This window comes from Hypanus sabinus (genome assembly GCF_030144855.1).
Source record: "Hypanus sabinus isolate sHypSab1 chromosome X2 unlocalized genomic scaffold, sHypSab1.hap1 SUPER_X2_unloc_8, whole genome shotgun sequence".
NCBI lineage: Eukaryota > Metazoa > Chordata > Chondrichthyes > Myliobatiformes > Dasyatidae > Hypanus > Hypanus sabinus.
In genome coordinates this window covers 243,330-263,589 of record NW_026779008.1, presented here as the reverse complement: position 1 = coordinate 263,589, position 20,260 = coordinate 243,330, and the positions used below count along the sequence as shown (strand labels likewise).

General features: G+C 43.5%; 1 long non-coding RNA gene across 1 annotated transcript; it reads left to right on the top strand.

Moving 5' to 3' along the window:
• Nucleotides 1-1,440: 1,440 nt before the first annotated feature.
• On the top strand, nt 1,441-19,782 carry LOC132385979 (uncharacterized). The gene is made up of 3 exons (XR_009509369.1): nt 1,441-1,566; nt 12,938-13,947; nt 19,502-19,782. It is a non-coding gene; the product is annotated as an uncharacterized LOC132385979 (long non-coding RNA).
• The last annotated feature ends 478 nt before the right edge of the window (nt 19,783-20,260 follow it).

Below are 20,260 nucleotides of genomic sequence, written 5' to 3'. Positions count from 1 at the left end.
AAAAGTCAAGCATGTTCTGAGTTGAAGGACAGTGGTAGCGCAAGGGGCCGAATGGCCACGCCTTCTCGATTTCTTGTTTTCTGAAACACTCGGTAACCTTTGTGCCTCACTGTTTCTTGTCCTGTCAGATTGAACAGGGAGAGCTGAGAGCACCGGACATCTATCGGCAGCCGCTGCGGTTATTTCATGTTCTCATTGTTTATTTGCATTGGCGAAGTTTGTTGTCTTCTGCACTCTGGTTGATCTTTCAGTGATCCAGATATAGTTACCATTCTGTAGCTTTGCTCTGCATGTTTGCAGGAGTTGTTTGTGGCGACTTATATGTACTCTGTTAGTTTTTGGAATAGTCACTTGGGGAATCTGAGGTGGAGGAGTATTTGGGGCTTATTTTAAATTATACATAGATATTATCCAAATAATGTTTATTTGACAAGGGTTAATTCTGATATTGAGACTAACTGTTCTTTTTGTGGTTGATATCCAGAGGATTTATTTCATCTGTTTTGGGATTGTGAATATGTTAAAACATTTTGGTTTGATGTTTGTCAATTTATAGATTAATATATTAATGTGGATTTTACTTTTTGTTTTGAAAATGTCTTATTGGGTTTACTAGTAATACCAAATCTCACAAGGATCATTTCTCTATCATAAATCTTTTGTTAATTTACAGCAAATTTTGTATCCATAAATGCAAACACAGCAATAAGAAACCTTCATTTAGATTTTTACCTCAGACTTCAAACTATACGTTTATACTCTGAACACTTCCCGTAACCAGAAACCTGTAAAGACTGTACAAATCTGTCAATATTTTGTGTTATCTCTGTAAACGTTCTTGTTTTGTGACTCCTCTTAGATACAGTCCCTTCTGTCCAACAGTATTTAGAGCGGATTTCCTTGTTTATTTGTATATTTAAAGTTAATGGTTATATATTCGTTGCTGCTTTTATGTGATTCCCTGGCTTTGTTAGCATATGTTTAGTGTTTCTGTCTTTGTTTGTGTTCAATAAAAATTTAAAATATTAAAAAGTAATTATAAAATTTACTTTGAACTTTGAGCCTCGGGGAACTTGCTATGAGTCTGAGAACAAACGGTGACTGACATCTGCAGCTCCCGGCAGCAGCCCGCCCTCGGACACACTCACAGCCAATCGGAGATCACCACTGGGAGACTCTTGCCTCCATTGGCTGAGGAGTGTCAGTGGGCGGGACGCTGAGCGGACCGAAGTTTGGAACCGGGAACGAGTGGACCCGGTGAGAGACCCGAGATTGGGAGCAGCTCCCCGGGTAAAGGCTGCAACAGCGGCCGGAGTTTTGAATCCTTCCGATGGCGGAGGTGACGATTCGGGCGGAGATTCCGTGAGATGTTTCAGCCACACAGGGGGAGCCCGGTCTTTCCCCGCCGTGGATCGGGGCCTGTTGTCCGGAGTTTCCTCCCGGTCCTGTCTCCTGCTGCTGGGATACGGGAGCTGGCCCGCAGCGGCTGCCGATGGAGCTCCGGTGTGTGAGCGCTCCCCTGTGCAAAAGGACAGGCTGAAGGCCCAGGGAGAACCAGGCGCAAAGGTAAACTCGGACTTCAGAAAATAGGAAACAGGAGCAGGCCAGGCCACTCGGCCCGTTGCGCCTATTCCACCTTTTCCTCAGAGTAGTCCTTTCTTTCTAAATCTTTTTATCGATTTTAAACAAACATAAATGAAACATGAATACAAAGTGATTGAGAGTACATAATTAATAGGTTGAGGTATAAATACCTTATTAATGTTAAGCTCCCAAACTCATAGTGGTTAAAAAAAATGGAGAAAATAAGAAACCCTCCCCTCCCAAAAAAATGGAAAAAATCCTAACCGACATGGGCCATTGCATTATATCAATTATACGCAGTAGCGTCAATAACTCCGCACCTCCATCCAAATAATTAAGGACAATAAAAGTAAGGTTTAGGAAAAGTCAGTTTAGTTTTTATGGAAATGTTGAATAAACGGTCTACAAGTTTCTTCATATTTAACTGAAGGGTCAAAGACAACACTTGTAATTTTTTCTAAACTCGAACAAGAAATAGTTTGAGAAAACCACTGAAATATAGTTGGAGGACTAATTTCTTTCCAGTTCAATAGGATAGATCTTCTAGTCATTAATGTAACAAATGCAATCATCTACAGGGCTGAGGGGGGATAAACGACCATTATCCACCATTGTTAAACCAAAAAATGCAGTCATAGGATTGCAATTTGATATTCAGAACTGTTGAAATAATACCAGAAATACCTTTCCAGTAATTTTGCAAATAGGGGCAAGACCAGAACATGTGGGTCAATGAAGTGACTTCAGAATGACATCTGTGACAGGCTGGATTAACATAAGAATAAAATCGAGCGAGTTTATCCTTGGACATGTGAGCCCTATGAACAACCTTAAATTGTATTAGGCATGTTTAGCACAAATAGAAGAAGAATTGATTATTTGTAAAATGTTCTCCCACTGCCCTGTGGGTATAAGACAGTAAAGTTCTTTTACCCATTCCTTCTTAATTATTTCTGATACTCCTAGCTGTATTTTTATGATTGTATTATAAATGATGGCTACTAAACCCTTCTGCAAGGATTCAGAGCCTGAATTTTTTCTGTAATGTCCATTGGACATAATTTCAGAAAAGACTAACATTCAAGAAATTTCTAATTTGCAAGTATCTAAAAAAAAAAAGTTTTAGGCTGGATAGCTGTTCAAAGGACAGAAAACTGATCTAAAAATAGATCACAAAAACATGTTATACCTTTTGTTTTCAATAACACAACGGCCATAAACACAATAACACAAAGTCCATAAAAGAGGGATGGAAAAAAAGTTAGATATAAGAGGGCTTGATAAGATAAACTTATTCAAGCCAAAGAATTTACGAAATTGAAACCATGCTCTTAATGTATGTTTAACTATAGGATTAGTTATTTGTTTATTTGGTTTAGATAAAGCAAAAGGAGACAAAGATCTTAAAATAGAAAACAATGAGAAGTCTTGAACAGATTTACACTTCAAATTTATTGTGGGTAAATTTACCCATTACACCAATTCTCATGTCCAAAATATTAACTATCGGATGTTAACTGCCCAGTAGTAAAATCTTAGGTTTAGCAAAGCCAAACCACCTTCCTACTTAGACTTCTGTAAATATTTCTTAGTTAATCTAGGATTTTTATTCTGCCACATGTATGAAGATATTTTGCAATCAATATCAGAAAATGATTTAGAAATAAAAATTAGTAAAGCTTGGTTTAAATATAAAAATTTGGGTAATATTATTAATAGTATTAATAATACTATTAATAATAGTATTAATTTGACCAACCAATGACAGAGATAACGGGGACCACCTGGTAACAAGTTGCTTGATTTGATCAATTAAAGGTAAAAAATTAACTTTAAATAAACCCTTATGTCTCTTGGTAATTTTAATACCCAAATAAGTAAAATGATCTGTGACAACTTTAAATGGTAAGTGTTTATAAACTGCAACTTGCATATTTAATGGAAATAATTCACTCTTACTAAAATTCAGTTTGTAGCCAGAAAAGCTACTAAACTGAGCAAGCAAGGATGAAACAGCAGGAATAGATCTCTCGGGGTCAGATATGTATAGAAACAAATCATCAGCATATAATGATAAATTATAAGTCCCTTACCCATGGGTAATATCAAAAATATTAGGTGAATCACGAATGGCAACGGCTAAAGGTTCCACAGCAATGTCAAATAATAGAGGACTTAAAGAGCAGCCTTGCCTCGTACCACGGGGCAACTGAAAAAAAGGAGATCTTTGATTATTGGTAAGAACCGAAGTCATTAATTTAATCCATGATATAAACTTCAAGCTAAAATTAAAATTCTGCAGATTATTACATAAATATAACTATTCAACTCTATCAAACGCTTTTTCAGCATCTCAGGCAATGACATTCTGGTATTTTCGATGAAGAAGTATAAATTATATTAATTTATTTTCTAATGTTAAAAGATGAATAACAGGTTTTAATAAATCTGGTCTGATCTTCAGAGGTAACTTGAGGTAATACATTTTCTCATGTAGTGGCCAAAATTTTGGTAAAAATCTCAGAATCCGTATTCAGCAAGGATATTGGCCGATAGGATGCACATTCAGTGGGTTCTTTATCTTTTTTAACAATTGGAGAAATAGAGGCATCATAAAAAGATTGCAGTTATTTATCTATAGTTAACGCATCTTTAAAAATTTTACAAAGCAAAGGAGTGAGTATAGAAGAAAAGAATTTTAAAAATTCAGCAGTATAACCGTCCGGACCAGGGGCTTTACCTGAATTCATTGAAAAAGGGAGTGGGTTCTCCTTTCCAGACCCTGCCTGGGGCTTGTGCCGCTCCTCAGGGTTATATATGGAACCTCTCGGGCAGCGACAGGGAGCGGGTTCCCCTTTCCAGACCCTGCCCGGGGACTTGTGCCACTCCTCAGGGTTATATATGGAACCTCTCGGACGTGGACAGGGATTGGGTTCCCCTTTCCAGACCCTGCCCGGGGACCTGTGCCAGTCCTCAGGGTAACCTATGGACCCTCTCGGACATGGACAGGGAGTGGGTTCCCCTTTCCAGACCCTGCCTGGGGACTTGTGCCACTCCTCAGGGATATATCTGGAAACTCCCGGGCAGGGACAGGGAGTGGGTTCCCCTTTCCCAGGCAGATGCCCGAAGGTGACCGGAAGCCACCAGAGGGGCTGATGTAATACAATCCATGGCACGGTGGGTGGCTGAGGTAAGGGAACCCATTTGAATGACAGCCCGACTGCATGCAGATTTTGGTGAATTTACCCAGTAGCTACAGAAAAAAGGAGAATCCCTTGCGTACTTTATAGCTCGTTTTAAAGATATGTAAGAGTCCAATGCCGGCAAACCCCTGGACAGATCAGTGTGTCCAGCTGGCAGTGCAGACTTTTCAAAACTGTCTCAGACCCAAGCCTGCCCACTCCTTTAAGTTAACTAATCTCAATTCGCTGTGTCAGACCTGGCCCCGGGTGACATAAATTCTGATGAATAGGGAGCGCAATTGACTCTTTAAAGGGACTGTGGAAAAGCGAGAGTGAGCACAGAGATCCGGTAGTGAGGAGATGGAGTTCGGGTCCCGACGAAGAACCCAGAACGGGTGGCAGGATCGTGCGGACGGTGCAGATGAAGAGGACACTTGGCTAAGGACAAAAAAGGGGTTTGTAGAAAGAGGGGACATTGGGCTAGAGATTGTCGCACTGCAATCACAGACAAGAATAATAAGAGGCAGGAAGAGAGCCTGGATCACAGTGATACTCGACAGAGTACCACATTTACTCTCCACAATCCCTTTGGTTCCGGATAGGGCAGGCCAGAGGGGACGGATCACACTGATACTCGACAGAGTAGCACATTTACTCTCCACAATCCCTTTGGTCCCGGATAGGACAGGCCAGAGGGGACGGATCACACTGATACTCGACAGAGTAGCACATTTACTCTCCACAATCCCTTTGGTCCCGGATAGGACAGGCCAGAGGGGACGGATCACAGTGATACTCGACAGAGTACCACATTTACTCTCCACAATCCCTTTGGTCCCGGATAGGACAGGCCAGAGGGGACGGTGATACAGGCGGCTGTGATCAGGCTCACCACACAGGCAGGCTCTTTTCTCACTGCTGTGATCAGGTAGAAGGCACAAGACCCTCAGGACTCGCCCCATCTGGGTCAGGAACAGTTACTACCCCTCAACTCTCAGGCTGTGGAACAACACAGGATAACTGCACTCACCTGCTGTCCATAGAGATGCTCCCACAACAAATTATCATATTGGGACTGTCTCAAAATGAGTGAAATAAGAGGTGGTTTGACTGAGACAGATCACATTCCTGTCTCAGAATTAGAGAAATACAATGTCACAGAATATTTACAGCGGAAGGGCTGGAATGATGTTTCCCATAAGGTGTGGAACCAGCGGTCACAGACTCAAAATCCAAGGACAACTCAGCAGGACTGAGATGAGGAGAAATGTCCTCACCCAGAGTGCAGTGAATCATTGCAATTACCTCCACAAGGTTTCTAAATTGAATAGACATATCCTGGGGCTCAGCGGTGATGGGAAGTTGCAGGAAAGTGGTGCTGAGGTCAAAAGACAAGCTTGTTCTGAGTGGAAGGGCAGTAGAGGCGCAAGGGGCCGAATGGCAACGCCTTCTCGATTTCTTATTTTCTGAAACACGAGTTTACCTTTGTGCTTCATTGTTTCTTGTCCTGTCAGATTGAACAGGGAGCGCTGAGAGCAGCGGACATCTATCGGCAGCCGCTGCGGTTATTTCATGTTCTCGTTATTTATTTGCATTGGAGAATTTTGCTGTCTTCTGCACTCTGGCTGATGTTTCAGTGATCCAGATATAGTTACCGTTCTGTTGCTTTGCTCTGCATGTTTGTAGGAGTTGTATGTGGCGAATTACATGTACTCTGTTAGTTTTTGGAATAGTCGCTTGGGGAATCTGAGGTGGAGGGGTATTTGGGGCTTATTTAAAACTATACATAGATATTATCCAAATAGTGTTTATTTGACGGGTTAATTCTGATATCGAAACTAACTGTTATTTTTGTGGTTTATAACCAGAGGATTTATTTCATCTGTTTTGGGATTGTGAATATGTTAAAACATTTTAGGTTGATGTTTGTCAATTTATAGATCAATATATTAATGTGGATTTTACTTTTTGTTTTGAAAATGTCTTATCTGGGTTTACTAATAACACTAAATCTCATGGGGATCATTTCTCTGTCATAAATATTTACAGCGGCTTTCCTTGTTTATTGTATATTTAAAGTTAATGGTTATATATTCGTTGCTGCTTTTGTGTGATTCCCTGACTTTGTTAGCATATGTTTAATGTTTCTGTTTTTGTTTGTGTTTAATAAATTGTTTAAATATTAAAAAATGATAATAAAATTTACTTTGAACTTTGATCCTCGGGGAACTTGCTATGAGTCTGAGAACAAACTGTGACTGACATCTCCAGCTCCCGGCAGCAGCCCGCCCTCGGACACACTCACAGCCAATCAGAGAACACCAGAGCTCCGGTGTGTGAGCGCTCCCCTGTGCAAAAGGACAGGCTGAAGGTCAAGGGAGAGCCAGGCGCAAAGGTAAGCTCGGACTTCAGAAAAAGGAAACAGGAGCAGGCCACTCGGCCCGTTGCGCCTATTCCACCCTTTCCTCTGAGTAGTCCTTTTTAAATCTTTTTGTTGATTTTAAACAAACATAAATGAAACATGAATACAAAGAGCTTGAGAGTACATAATTAATAGGTTAAGGTATAAATACAAATACATGATATTAACCTTCCAAACTCATAGTGGTTATAAAAAATGGATAAAATAAGGAACCCTCCCCCCCCCCAAAAAAAAGGAAAAAATCCTAACCGACATGGGCCATTGCATTATATCAATTATACACAGTAGCGTCAATAACTCCGCACCTCCATCCAAATAATTAAGGATATTAAAAGTAAGGTTTAGGAAAAGTCAATTTAGCTTATATGAAAATGTTGAATAAATGGTCTCTAAGTTTCTTCATATTTAACTGAAGGGTCAAAGACAACACTTGTAATTTTTTCTAAACTCAAACAAGAAATAGTTTGAGAAAACCACTGAAATATCGTTGGTGGATTAATTTATTTCCAATTCAGTAGGATGGATCTTCTCGCCATTAATGTAACAAATGCAATCATCCGCCGGGCTGAGGGGGGGGGGGGAGATAAACGACTATTATCCACCATTGGTAAACCTAAAATTGCAGTAATAGGATGCGGTTGCATTTTGATATTCAGAACTGTTGAAATAATAGCAAAAATATCTTTCCAGTAATTTTGAAAATAGTGGCAAGACCAGAACATGTGGGTCAATGAAGTGACTTCAGACTGACATCTGTCACTGGTTGGATTAACATAAGAATAAAATCGAGCAAGTTTATCCTTGGACATGTGAGCCCTATGAACAACCTGAAATTGTATTAGGCATGTTTAGCACAAATAGAAGAAGAGTTGACTAATTGTAAAATTTTCTCCCACTGCTCTGTGGGTATAAGACAGTGAAGTTCTTTTTCCCAATCCTTCTTAATTATTTCTGATACTCCTGGCTGTATTTTCATGATCATATGATAAATGATGGCTGCTTAACCCTTCTGGCAAGGATTCAGAGCCAGAATTTTTTCTATAATATCCATTGGACATAATTGCAGAAAATACTCACATTCAAGAAATTTCTAACTTGCAAGTATCTGAAAAAAAAAAGAGTTTTAGTCTGGATAGCTGTTCAAAGGACATAAAACTGTTATCTAAAAATAGATCACGAAAACATGTTGTAGCTTTTGTTTTCCATAACACAAAGGCTTAGTCCATAAAAGAGGGCTGGAAAAAGAATTTAGATATAATAGGGCTTGATTATTCAAGCCAAAGAATTTATGAAACTGAAACCATATTCTTAATGTATGTTTAGCTATAGGATTAGCTATTTGTTTATTTGGTTTAGATAAAGCAAAAGGAAGCGAAGATCCTAAAATAGAAAACAATGAGAAGTCTTGTACAGATTTACACTCCAAATTTACCCATTGTGGGCAAGGTACTACGACCAATTCTTGTGTCCAAAATATTAAATATTGAATATTAACTGCCCAATTGTAAAATCTCAGGTTTGGCAAAGCAAAACCACCTTCCTTCATAGGCTTCTGTAAATATTTTTTACTTAATCTAGGATTTATATTCTGCCACACAGACGAGGACATTTTGGAGTCAATAATATCAAAAAAAGATTTAGGAATAAAAATTGGTAATGCTTGGAATAAATATAAAAATTTGGGTAATACTATTATCTTGATAGTATTAATTCGACCAACCAATGACAGAGATAATGGGGACCACCTGGTAACAAGTTGCTTGATTTGTTCAATTAAAGGTAAAAAAATTAACTTTAAATAAACCCTTATGTTTCTTGGTAATTTTAATACCCAAATAAGTAAAATGATCTGTGACAACTTAAAACAGTAAGTGTTTATAAATTGGAACTTGCATATTTAATGGAAATAATTCACACTTATTAAAATTCAGTTTGTAGCCAGAAAAGCTACTAAACTGAGCAAGCAAGGATGAAATAGCAGGAATAGATCTCTCAGGGTCAGATATGTATAGTAACAAATCATCAGCATATAATGATAACTTATAAGTCCCTTACCCACGGGTAATACCAAAAATATTAGGTGATTCACGAATGGCAACGGCTAAAGGTTCCAAAGCAATGTCAAATAATAGAGGACTTAAAGGGCAACCTTGCCTGGTCCCACGGGACAACTGAAAAAAAGGAGATCTTTAATTATCGGTAAGAAACAAAGCCAAAGGTTTATAATACATTAATTTAATCCATGATATAAATTTCAAGCTAAAATTATAATTCTGCAAAGTATAAAATGAATATAGCCATTCAACTCTATCAAATGCTTTTTCAGCATCTAAGAAAAGGACATTCTGGTATTTTAGATGAAGAAGTATAAATTATATTAATAAATTTTCTAATGTTAAAAGATGAATAACAGTTTTTAATAAATCTGGTCTGATCTTCCGAGATAATTTGAGGTAATACATTTTCTAATCTGGTGGCAAGAATTTTAGGAAAAATCTTAGAATCCGTATTCAGCAAGGATATTGGCCGATAGGATTCACATTCAGTGGGGTCTTTATCTTTTTTAAGAATTGGAGAAATGGAGGCATCATAAAAAGATTGTGGTTATTTACCTACAGTTAACGCATCTTTAAAATTTTTACAAAGCCAAGGACCAAGTATAGAAGAAAAGGATTTTAAAAATTTGGCAGTATAACCGTCCGGACCAGGGGCATTACCTGAATTCATTGAAAAAGGGAGTGGGTTCCCCTTTCCAGACCCTGACCGAGGACTTGCCTGCACTCCTCAGGGTTACATATAGAACCACTCGGGCAGGGACAGGGAGTGGGTTCTCCTTTCCAGACCCTGCCCGGGGACTTGTGCCACTCCTCAGGGTTATATAAGGAACCTCTCGGGCAGGGACAGGGAGTGGGTTCTCCTTTCCAGACCCTGCCTGGGGACTAGTGCCACTCCTCAGGGTTATATATGGAATATCTCGGACAGGGACAGGGAGTGGGTTTCCCTTTCCAGACCCTGCCCGGAGACTTGTGCCACTCCTCAGGGTTATATATGGAACCTCTCGGACAGGGACCGGGAGTGGGTTCCCCTTTCCAGACCCTGCCCGGGGACTTGTGCCACTACTCAGGGTTATATATGGAACCTCTCGGACAGGGACAGGGAGTGGGTTCCCCTTTCCAGACCCTGCCCGGGGACTTGCCTGCACTCCTCAGGGTTATACATGGAAACTCTCGGGCAGGGACAGGGAGTGGGTTCTCCTTTCCAGACCCTGCCCGGAGAATGTGCCACTCCTCAGGGTTATATAAGGAACCTCTCGGACTGGGACAGGGAGTGGGTTCCCCTTTCCAGACCCTGCCCGGGGACTTGTGCCACTCCTCAGGGTTATATATGGAACCTCTCGGACAGGGACAGGGAGTGGGTTCCCCTTTCCAGACCCTGACCGGGGACTTGTACCACTCCTCAGGGTTATATATGGAACCTCTCAGACAGGGACAGGGAGTGGGTTCCCCTTTCCAGACCCTGCCCGGGGACTTGTGCCACTCCTCAGGGATACATATGGAACCTCTCGGGCAGGGACAGGGAGTGGGTTCCCCTTTCCAGACCCTGCCGGGAGACTTGTGCCACTCCTCAGGGTAATATATGGAACCTCTCGGGCAGGGACAGGGAGTGGGTTCCCCTTTCCAGACCCTGCCCGGTGACTAGTGCCACTCCTCAGGGTTATATATGGAACCTCTCGGGCAGGGACAGGGAGTGGGTTCCCCTTTCCAGACCCTGCCCGGGGAATTGTGCCACTCCTCAGAGTTATATATGGAACCTCTCGGACAGGGACAGGGTGTGGGTTCCCCTTTCCAGACCCTGCCCGGGGACTTGTGCCACTCCTCAGGGTTATATATGGAACCTCTCGGGCAGGGACAGGGAGTGGGTTCCCCTTTCCAGACCCTGCCCGGGGACTTGTGCCACTCCTCAGGGTTATATATGGAACCTCTCGGACAGGGACAGGGAGTGGGTTCTCCTTTCCAGACCCTGCCGGGAGACTTGTGCCACTCCTCAGGGTTATATATGGAACCTCTCGGGCAGGGACAGGGAGAGGGTTCCCCTTTCCAGACCCTGCCCGGTGACTTGTGCCACTCCTCAGGGTTATATATGGAACCTCTCGGGCAGGGACAGGGAGTGGGTTCCCCTTTCCAGACCCTGCCCGGGGACTTGCGCCACTCCTCAGGGATATATCTGGAAACTCTCGGGCAGGGACAGGGAGTGGGTTCCCCTTTCCAGACCCTGCCCGGGGACTTGTGCCACTCTTCAGGGATATATATGGAACCTCTCGGGCAGGGACAGGGAGTGGGTACCCCTTTCCCAGGCAGATGGCCAAAGGTGACCGGGAGCCACCAGAGGGGCTGATGTAATACAAGCCATGGTACGGTGGGTCACTGAGGTATGGGAACCCATTTGAATGACAGCACGACTGCAAGCGGATTTTGGTGAATTTACCCGATAACTACAGAAAAAAGGAGAATCCCTTGCGTACTTTATAGCTCGTTTGAAGGATACGTGAGAGTCCAATGCCGGCAAACCCCTGGACTTATCAGTAAGTCCAGCTGGCAGTGCAGACTTTTCTAAACTGTCTCAGGTCCAAGCCTGCCCACTCCTTTAAGTTAACTAATCTCAATTCGCCGTGTCAGACCTGGCCCCGGGTGACATAAATTCTGATGAATATGGAGCGCAATTGACTCTTTAACGGGACTGGGGAAAAGCGAGAGTGAGCACAGAGAAACGGTAGTGAGGTGATGGAGTTCGGGTCCTGACGAAGAACCCAGAACGGGCAACAGGATCGTGCGGACGGTGCAGATGAAGAGGACACTTGTCACACTGATACTCGACAGAGTTCCACATTTACTCTCCACAATACCTTTGGTCCCGGATAGGGCAGGCCAGAGGGTACGGATCACAGTGACACTCGACAGAGTACCACATTTACTCTCCACAATCCCTTTGGTCCCGGATGGGGCAGGCCAGAGGGGACAGATCACACTGATACTGGACAGAGTACCACATTTACTCTCCACAATCCCTTTGGTCCCGGATAGGGCAGGCCAGAGGGGACGGTGATACAGGCAGCTGTGATCAGGCTCACCACACAGGCAGGCTCTTTTCTCACTGCTGTGATCAGGTATAAGGTACATGAGCCTCAGGACTCGCCCCTCCGGGGTCAGGAACAGTTACTACCCCTCAACCATCAGGGTGCGGAACAACACAGGATAACTGCACTCACCTGCTGTCCATAGAGTTGCTCCCACAACAAATCATCGTACTGGGACTGTCTCAAAATGAGTGAAATAAAAGGTGGTTTGACAGAGACAGATCGCATTCCTGTCTCAGAATTAGAGAAATACAATCTCACAGGATATTTACAGCAGAAGGGCTGGAATGATGTTTCCCATAAGGTGTGGAACCAGCGGGCACAGACTCAAAATCCGAGAACAATTCAGCAGGACTGAGATGAGGAGTAATTTCCTCACCCAGAGTGCAGTGAATCACTGCAATTATCTCCACAAGGTTTCGGAATTGAATAGACATATCCTGGGGCTCAGCGGTGATGGGAAGTTGCAGGAAAGTGGTGCTGAGGTCAAAAGTCAAGCATGTTCTGAGTAAAGGGCAGAAGAGGCACAAGGGGCCGAATGGCCACACCTTTTCTATTTCTTATTTTTTGAAACACGAGTTTACCTTTGCGCCTCACTATTTCTTGTCCTGTCAGATTGAACAGGGAGCGCTGAGAGCACCGGACATCTATCGGCAGCCGCTGCCGTTATTTCATGTTCTCGTTGTTTATTTGCATTGGCGAAGTTTGTTGTCTTCTGCACTCTGGCTGATCTTTCAGTGATCCAGATATAGCTACCGTTCTGTAGCTTTGCTCTGTATGTTTGTAGGAGTTGTATGTGGTGACTTATATGTACACTGTTAGTTTTTGGAATAGTCGCTTGGGTAATCTGAGGTGGAGGAGTATTTGGGGCTTATTTAAAACTATGCATAGATATTATCCAAATAGTATTTATCTGACGGGTTAATTCTGATATTGAAACTAACTGTTATTTTTGTGGTTGATATCCAGAGGATTTATTTAATCTGTTTTGGGATTGTGAATATGTTAAAACATTTTGGGTTGATGTTTGTCAATTTATAGATCAATATATTAATGTGGATTTTACTTTTTGTTTTGAAAATGTCTTATCTGGGTTTACTAATTTTACTTTGATCTTTGAGCCTTTGGGAACTTGTTTTGTTTCTGATATCAAACCTTGACTGACATATCCAGCAACCGGCAGCAGCCCGTCCTCGGATACACTCACAGCCAATCAGAGAACACCCCTGAGAGACTCTTGCCTCCATTGGCTGACGAGTGTCAGTGGGCGTCCCGCTGGGCGGACCGAAGTTTGGAACCGGGAACGAGTGGACCCGGTGAGAGACCCGAGATTGGGAGCAGCTCCCCGGGTAAAGGCTGCAACAGCGGCCGGAGTTTTGAATCCTTCCGACGGCGGAGGTGAAGATTCGGGCGGAGACACCGTGAGATGTTTCAACCACACAGGGGTGCCCGGTCTTTCCCCGCCGTGGATCGGAGCCTGTTGTCCGGAGTTTCCTCCCGGTCCTGTCTCCTGCTGCTGGGATCCGGGAGCTGGCCCGCAGCGGCTGCCGATGGAACTCCGGTGCTGTGAGCGCTCCCCTGTGCAAAAGGACAGGCTGAAGGTCAAAGGAGAACCAGGCGCAAAGGTAAACTCGGACTTTAGGAACAAATAAACAGACTTTCCGTCTTTTCCGCCTTTCACACAGAACATGCCTGATCTTTGACCTCAGCGCCACTTTCGCGCAACATTCCCAGCATCGCAGAGCCCCAAAATTTGTCCTTCAAATTTAGAAACCTTGTGGAGAAAATTCCAAAGTTTCACTGCCGTCTGGATGAGGAAGTTCCACCTCATTTCAGTCCTGTTGAGGTGTACTCGGATTCTGTGACCCCCATTCCTCACCACAGCCAAAGGAAACATCATTTCTCCCTCAACACTGTCAATACCCTGTGAGACTCTGTCTGTCTCAGTCAGACGGCCTTTTATTTCTCTAATTTTGAGAAAGGCCCGGTCAGTATAATCTCTCCAAGGACACTACCTCACCTCCTAAATCAATCTGGGAAATCCCTTCATTCCCTTCATCCCACAAGCTGACTCCGGGAGGGAGACCAGACCTGTGCAGTGTTCCATGTACGCTCTCACCAGGACCCCTTATACCTTCAGAGGAGATCTTTATTCTTCTATTCAAACCTTACTTCCCATTCAATGCTCTTCATTTAATATCGAACTCAAACAGTGAACAGACAGAACACAGCCTCTGCCATGAATTTAAAGGGCAGGTGTTGCAACAGTTTGAGCTTCATACCGGGGGCCGCGGAGCAAGCAGGGTGTCACAAAGGGAGGAATGTGGGAGTGTTGTATTCTGAGCCCAGCTGTGTGTGTTTGTGTATCAGAATCAGGTTTAATATCATCCGCATATGTGGTGAAATTTGTTCCTTTGTGTCTGCAGTACATTGCAATACATAGTAATAAAAACTATAAATTAGAACAAGTATTTATAAAATTAAATCTGAAATGTAGTGGCAAACGTGAGGGAAAATACTGAGGAAGTATTCTAGAGTTCATTGTCCATTTAGAAATCTGACGGTGGAGGGAAGAAGCTGTTCCTGAAACATTGAGTGTCTCTTCAGGGTCCTGTAGCAATGAGCCGAAGGCATGTCCTGGGTGATGAGGGTCCGTAATGATGGATGCCACCTTTTTGTGGCCTCATCTTTTGAATGTGTCCTGGATGCTGTGGTGCCCATGAAGGAGCTGGCTGAGTTTACAACTTTCTGCAGCATTTTCCGATTCTGTGCACTGGCCTCTCCACACCAGGCAGTGATGCAACCAGTTAGAATGCTCTCCACAGTACATCTGTAGAAATTTGCAAGTGTCTTTAGTGACAGACCGATTCCCCTCAATCTCCGAATGAAATATGCATCAATATGCATCAATATGTTGGGCCCAGGATAGTTCCTGAGAGATGTTGACAGGCAGGAAATGGAAACTGCTCACCCTTTTCACTTCTGATCCCACGATGAGGACTGGTGTGTGTTCCCTCGACTTCCCCTTCCTGAATCCACAATCAATTCCTTTGTCTTCATGATGCTGAGTGCAAGGTTGTTGCTGCGACACCACTCAACTTGCTGATCTATCTCACTCCTGTACTCCTCCTCGTCACCGTCTGAAATTCCACCAACAATAGTTGGGTTGTCAGCAAGTTTGTAGATGAGTCTAGACACACAGACGTGGTGCAGAGAGAGTAGAGCAGTGGGCTGAGCACGCATCGTTGAGGTGTGCCAGTGTTGATTGTCAGCAAGGAGGAGATGTTATTTCTGATCCACACAAACTGGGGTCTCCTGGTGAGGATCCAGTTGAAGAAGGAGGTACAGAGGCCCAGGTTTTGGAGCTTGTTGATTACAATTGAGGGTCTGATTGTGTTGAACGCTGAGCTGTAATCAGCAGCCTGACTTGTGCATTGCTTTTGTCCGGGTGATCTAAGGCTGAGAAGAGAGCCTGTGAGATTGCATTTGCTGTAGACAGATTGTGGTGATCGGCAAATTGCAGTGGATCCAGGTCCATGCACAGATAGGAGTTGATTCCAGTCAGGACCAACCCCCTCAAAGCTCTTCATCACAGCTGTGTGTCTGTGTGTGTGCGTACACGCTTGAAACAGTGATCCCAGTTTGATTCAGGAATCTTTCCTGTAGCTGGGATACCTCAGAAGAGGGGTCATTGTGATGGGACGATCATTCTGATCAGAGCCAAATCATTTAGCCAGTCGATGCTGAACCTTTAGAAATTACAAAGCACATGTGTGTTTGAGAGAGTAATTTAAATGTAGAATTCAAAATTTACAAAGTAAGTTTATTATCGAAGTTTACGCATGTCACCATGTTCAATCCTGAGATTTTTTTTTCGGACAAACTCAGTAAATCAAAGAATCATGATTGAATCAATGAAAGCCCGAACCCAACATTGTAGACAAAATCCAATGTGCAAAAGACAACAAACTGTGCAAATACAAAAGAAAAAAAAAGTAATAAATAATTACCATGAACAGGTGATGAAGAATCCGTGAATGTGTCCATGGGTTATAGGAACAGTTCAGTGATGGAGCAATTGAATTTGAGTAAGATTATCTCCTCTGTTTGAAGATCTTGATGTTTGAAGGGTGATAACAGTTCCTGAACCTGGTGGAGTGGGTCCTGAGACTCCTGCACGTTCTTCCTGATGGCATCAGTGAGAAGAGATCATGTTTCACATGGTGGGTTCCTTGATGATAGTTGTAGCTTTCCTAAGACAGCGCACCAGAGAAATGTGCACAGTGGTGGGGAGGGTTTTACCCGTGATGTACTGGGCCATATCCACTACTTTCTGCAGGATTTTCCTTTGGTGTTTCCATACCAGGCCATGATGTAACCACTGAACATATTCTCCACACACACCTGCAGAAGTTAGTCAAGGTTGTAGATGTCATGCTGAATCTTTGCAAGCTTCTAAGGAAATGGAGATGTTGCTGTGCTTTCTTCGTAATTACACTTCCATGCTGGGCTCAAGACACATCCTGGAAACTGATGCCACTGAGGAATTTAAGGTTGCTGACCCTCTCCGCCTTTGATCTCTGATGAGGACAGGCTCACAGATCTCCTGGTTCCTCCTCCTGAAGTCAATAATTAGCTCCTGGCTCTTGCTGATGTTAAATGAGAGATTGCCATAAGACCATCAGATATAGGAGCAGAACTAGGCCATTTGGCCCATCGAGTCTTCTCCGCCATTTCATTTTAGCGGATCCAATTTCCCTCTTGGCCCCAATCCCCTGCCTTCTTCTGGTAGCCCATCATGCCCTGACCAGTCAAGAAACTATCAACCTCTGCCTTAAATATACATGAAGATTTGGCCTCCACAGCTGCCTATGATTCACTATCCATAGAATCCGTAGATTCATTACTCTCTGGCTAAAGAAATTCCCCCTCATCTCCATTCTAAAGACACCCCTCTATTCTGAGGCTGTGTCCTTTGGTCTTAGACTGTCCCAAAATAGGAAACATCCTCTCCGTATTCACTTTAAAATCCTTTCACTATTTGATATATTTCAATTAGGTCTGCTCTCATTCTTTTGAATTCCACTCAACACAGGCCCAGAGCCATCAAATACTCCTCATATGACAACATATTTAATTTGGGAATCATTTACGTGAACCTCTTTTGGATACTCTCCAGTTTCAGCACATCTTTTTCTCAGATAAGGAGTCCAAAACTGCTCACAGTACTCCCAGTGAGGCCTCACCAGTGCTTACAAAAATTTCAACATTACATCCCTGCGTTTATATTCAATTCCTCTTGAAATGAATTCTGACATTACATTTGCCTTCTTCACCACAGATTCAATCTGCAAATTGACCTTTAGGAAGTATTTGGAAAATAGTCAGCCCTTTCATTTCTTCTACCAAAGTGCATGCTGATACCCTTTGCTGACACTGAATTCCATCTCCCACTTCTTCGCCCATTCTCCTCATCTGTTGAAGACCTTCCATAGTCTCTCTATTTCCTCAAAACGACCTGACCCTCAACCATCTTCATAGTACCTGTAAACTTTGCAGCAAGGTCGTCAATTTCATCATGCACATCAGTGACATTTAACAGAAAGAGTATCAGTCCCAACACAAACGACTGTGGAACCCACTCATCAAGAGGCTCCGTTTATACCCACTCTTTGCTTCCTCTCAGTCAGCCACGGCTTTGTCCATGCTGGAATCTTTCCGGTAATACCATGGACTCGTGGGTTGTTAAAGCAGTTTCGTGTGTGGCATCATGTCAGAAGCCGTCTGAAAATCCAGGTGAACATCATCAATCGATTCTCCTTTGTCTGTCCTGCTTGTTATTTCTTAAAATAATTTCTACAGGTTGGTCAGGCAAGGTTTTCCCTTCAGGAAACCATGCTGACTGTGGCCTATTTTATCTTGTGACACTGTACTCTCAGACCTCATCATTAATAATCGACTCCAACATCTTCCCAATCACTGCGGACAGACTAACTGGCCTATAGTTTCCTTTCTTCTGCCTCTCTCCCTTCTTGAAGAGTGGTGTGACATTGGCAATATTACATTCTTGAGGAACCATTCCGGAACATTGTGATTCCTGAATGTTCATTACTAATGGGGCCACAATCTTTTTAGCCACCTCTTTCAGAAAGCTGGGGTGTACACCATCTGGGTCACGTGACTTATCTAACTTGGCCTTCCAGTTCCTCAAGAACCTTCACTCTGGTTCTGGTAACTTTGCACACTTCTGACTCCTGACACCCGGAAGTTCCACCATTATGCTGGTGTCTTCCTCTGTGAAGACAGACACAACATACTTATTCAGTCTGTCTACCAATTCTTTGTCTCCCGTCACTGCCTCTCCAGCATCGTTTTCCAGCCACCCGAGACTTTATATTAGATAAAAAGTGGGTTACGTGTGCTTTAATTGGACAAGAATGTTGCACCGACACACCAGACAAAACTGAAAATGTAACTCACCTGATGGATTATATTTGAGAGGCAGCAGATAGAATGAGAGAAGTGGGAGAGCAGTTCCACAATGATAACCCGTCAGGAAGCCGGTGGTCATTTGGGACTCTGGGAGGATGGTGGGATACTGGTTTACATTGTACATTTCCACAATGATAACCCCTCAGTAAGTCAGTGGCCATTTGGGACTCTGGGACGATGGTGGGATTCTGGTTTACATTGTACAGTTCCACAATGATAACCCCTCAGTAAGTCAGTGGCCATTTGGGACTCTGGGAGGTTGGTGGGATTCTGGTTTACATTGTACAGTTCCACAATGATAACCCCTCAGGAAGCCATTTTGGGAATCTGGATGAGAGAATACCGTGTTACATTATGGAATAACCATTAGAGTAATAATAATCAGATTATTATTCTTTTACGCTTCCATGTGACCGAAACGAGGGGACATCAGGGTTCTGGGTACTCATAGGTAATGGGTGGGATATAAGGGAAAGGAAAGCCCTGAGATCTGAAGTATTTTCGCCATAAAGACATCATTCACTCCTTAAGTCCGGATAATATTGGATGTCTGTTGTCATGGGACAACAAAGAGGAGGGAATGGGGAAATATGTACTGAACTTTGAATTTTAATGTAAGTATCTCATGAGACAAAATAAAGTTCTACAAACCCCGGAGTGCTGAGCTAGTATATGCAATATACGTAGGTGACTAAAGTAGCCGGAGGAAGCAACAGGACTTGTGCTTACTAAAGGAACTCGTGACTGCAAACACTGAACGCTGTGCAGGAATGAGGAAGTAACAGAGACGACTCAACCGGAGATGGCAGCAACAACAAATGTATCGGGAACACGGAGCTCGCTGGGAACAGTAACCTCGTCTCGTTCTTATGTACAGAAGGAATATTTTATAAACGTTGTGTTTGAGTTCCCCTCCCATCCCTGGTGAGAATGGAGGTGAACTTACCCCCTGCAGGTAATAAAGAATAAAGCTGCTTGATGAAGAAACACTCAGTGTTGGGATTGTGTTCTGTGAGTCTCAGCAGAGAGATACTTGACAGGGGGTTAGGGGTGAAAGGTGGGGAGTTTATGGGGCACATGAGGGGATACCTCTTCACTCAGAGGGTCACAGGAGTGTGAAATGAGCTTCACCCACCCACAAGGTCTGCCCCCGAATGAGGAGGAGCCCAAATGGCGGGTCCCTCAAATGAGCTGCTGCCAACTGGAGACCGGGGTCTCGGGCTGGTTTTTTTGCCGCCAAAGAACATGATGTGTGCCCCTGGTGATGGACACACTGACGGTAGGTGTCGGCGCTGAGGGGGGGGGGGGTGTCAGTGTTGTACTTGTACGGGTGGGTAGAGAGATCTCAGAGCAAGCAGATGCTAGACTGGGGCTGGTCTGGGAGGTCTTGGTACCAGTTGTAACGGTGCCGTCTGGGAGGTCAGGGACTGGGCCGTCTCCAGTGCC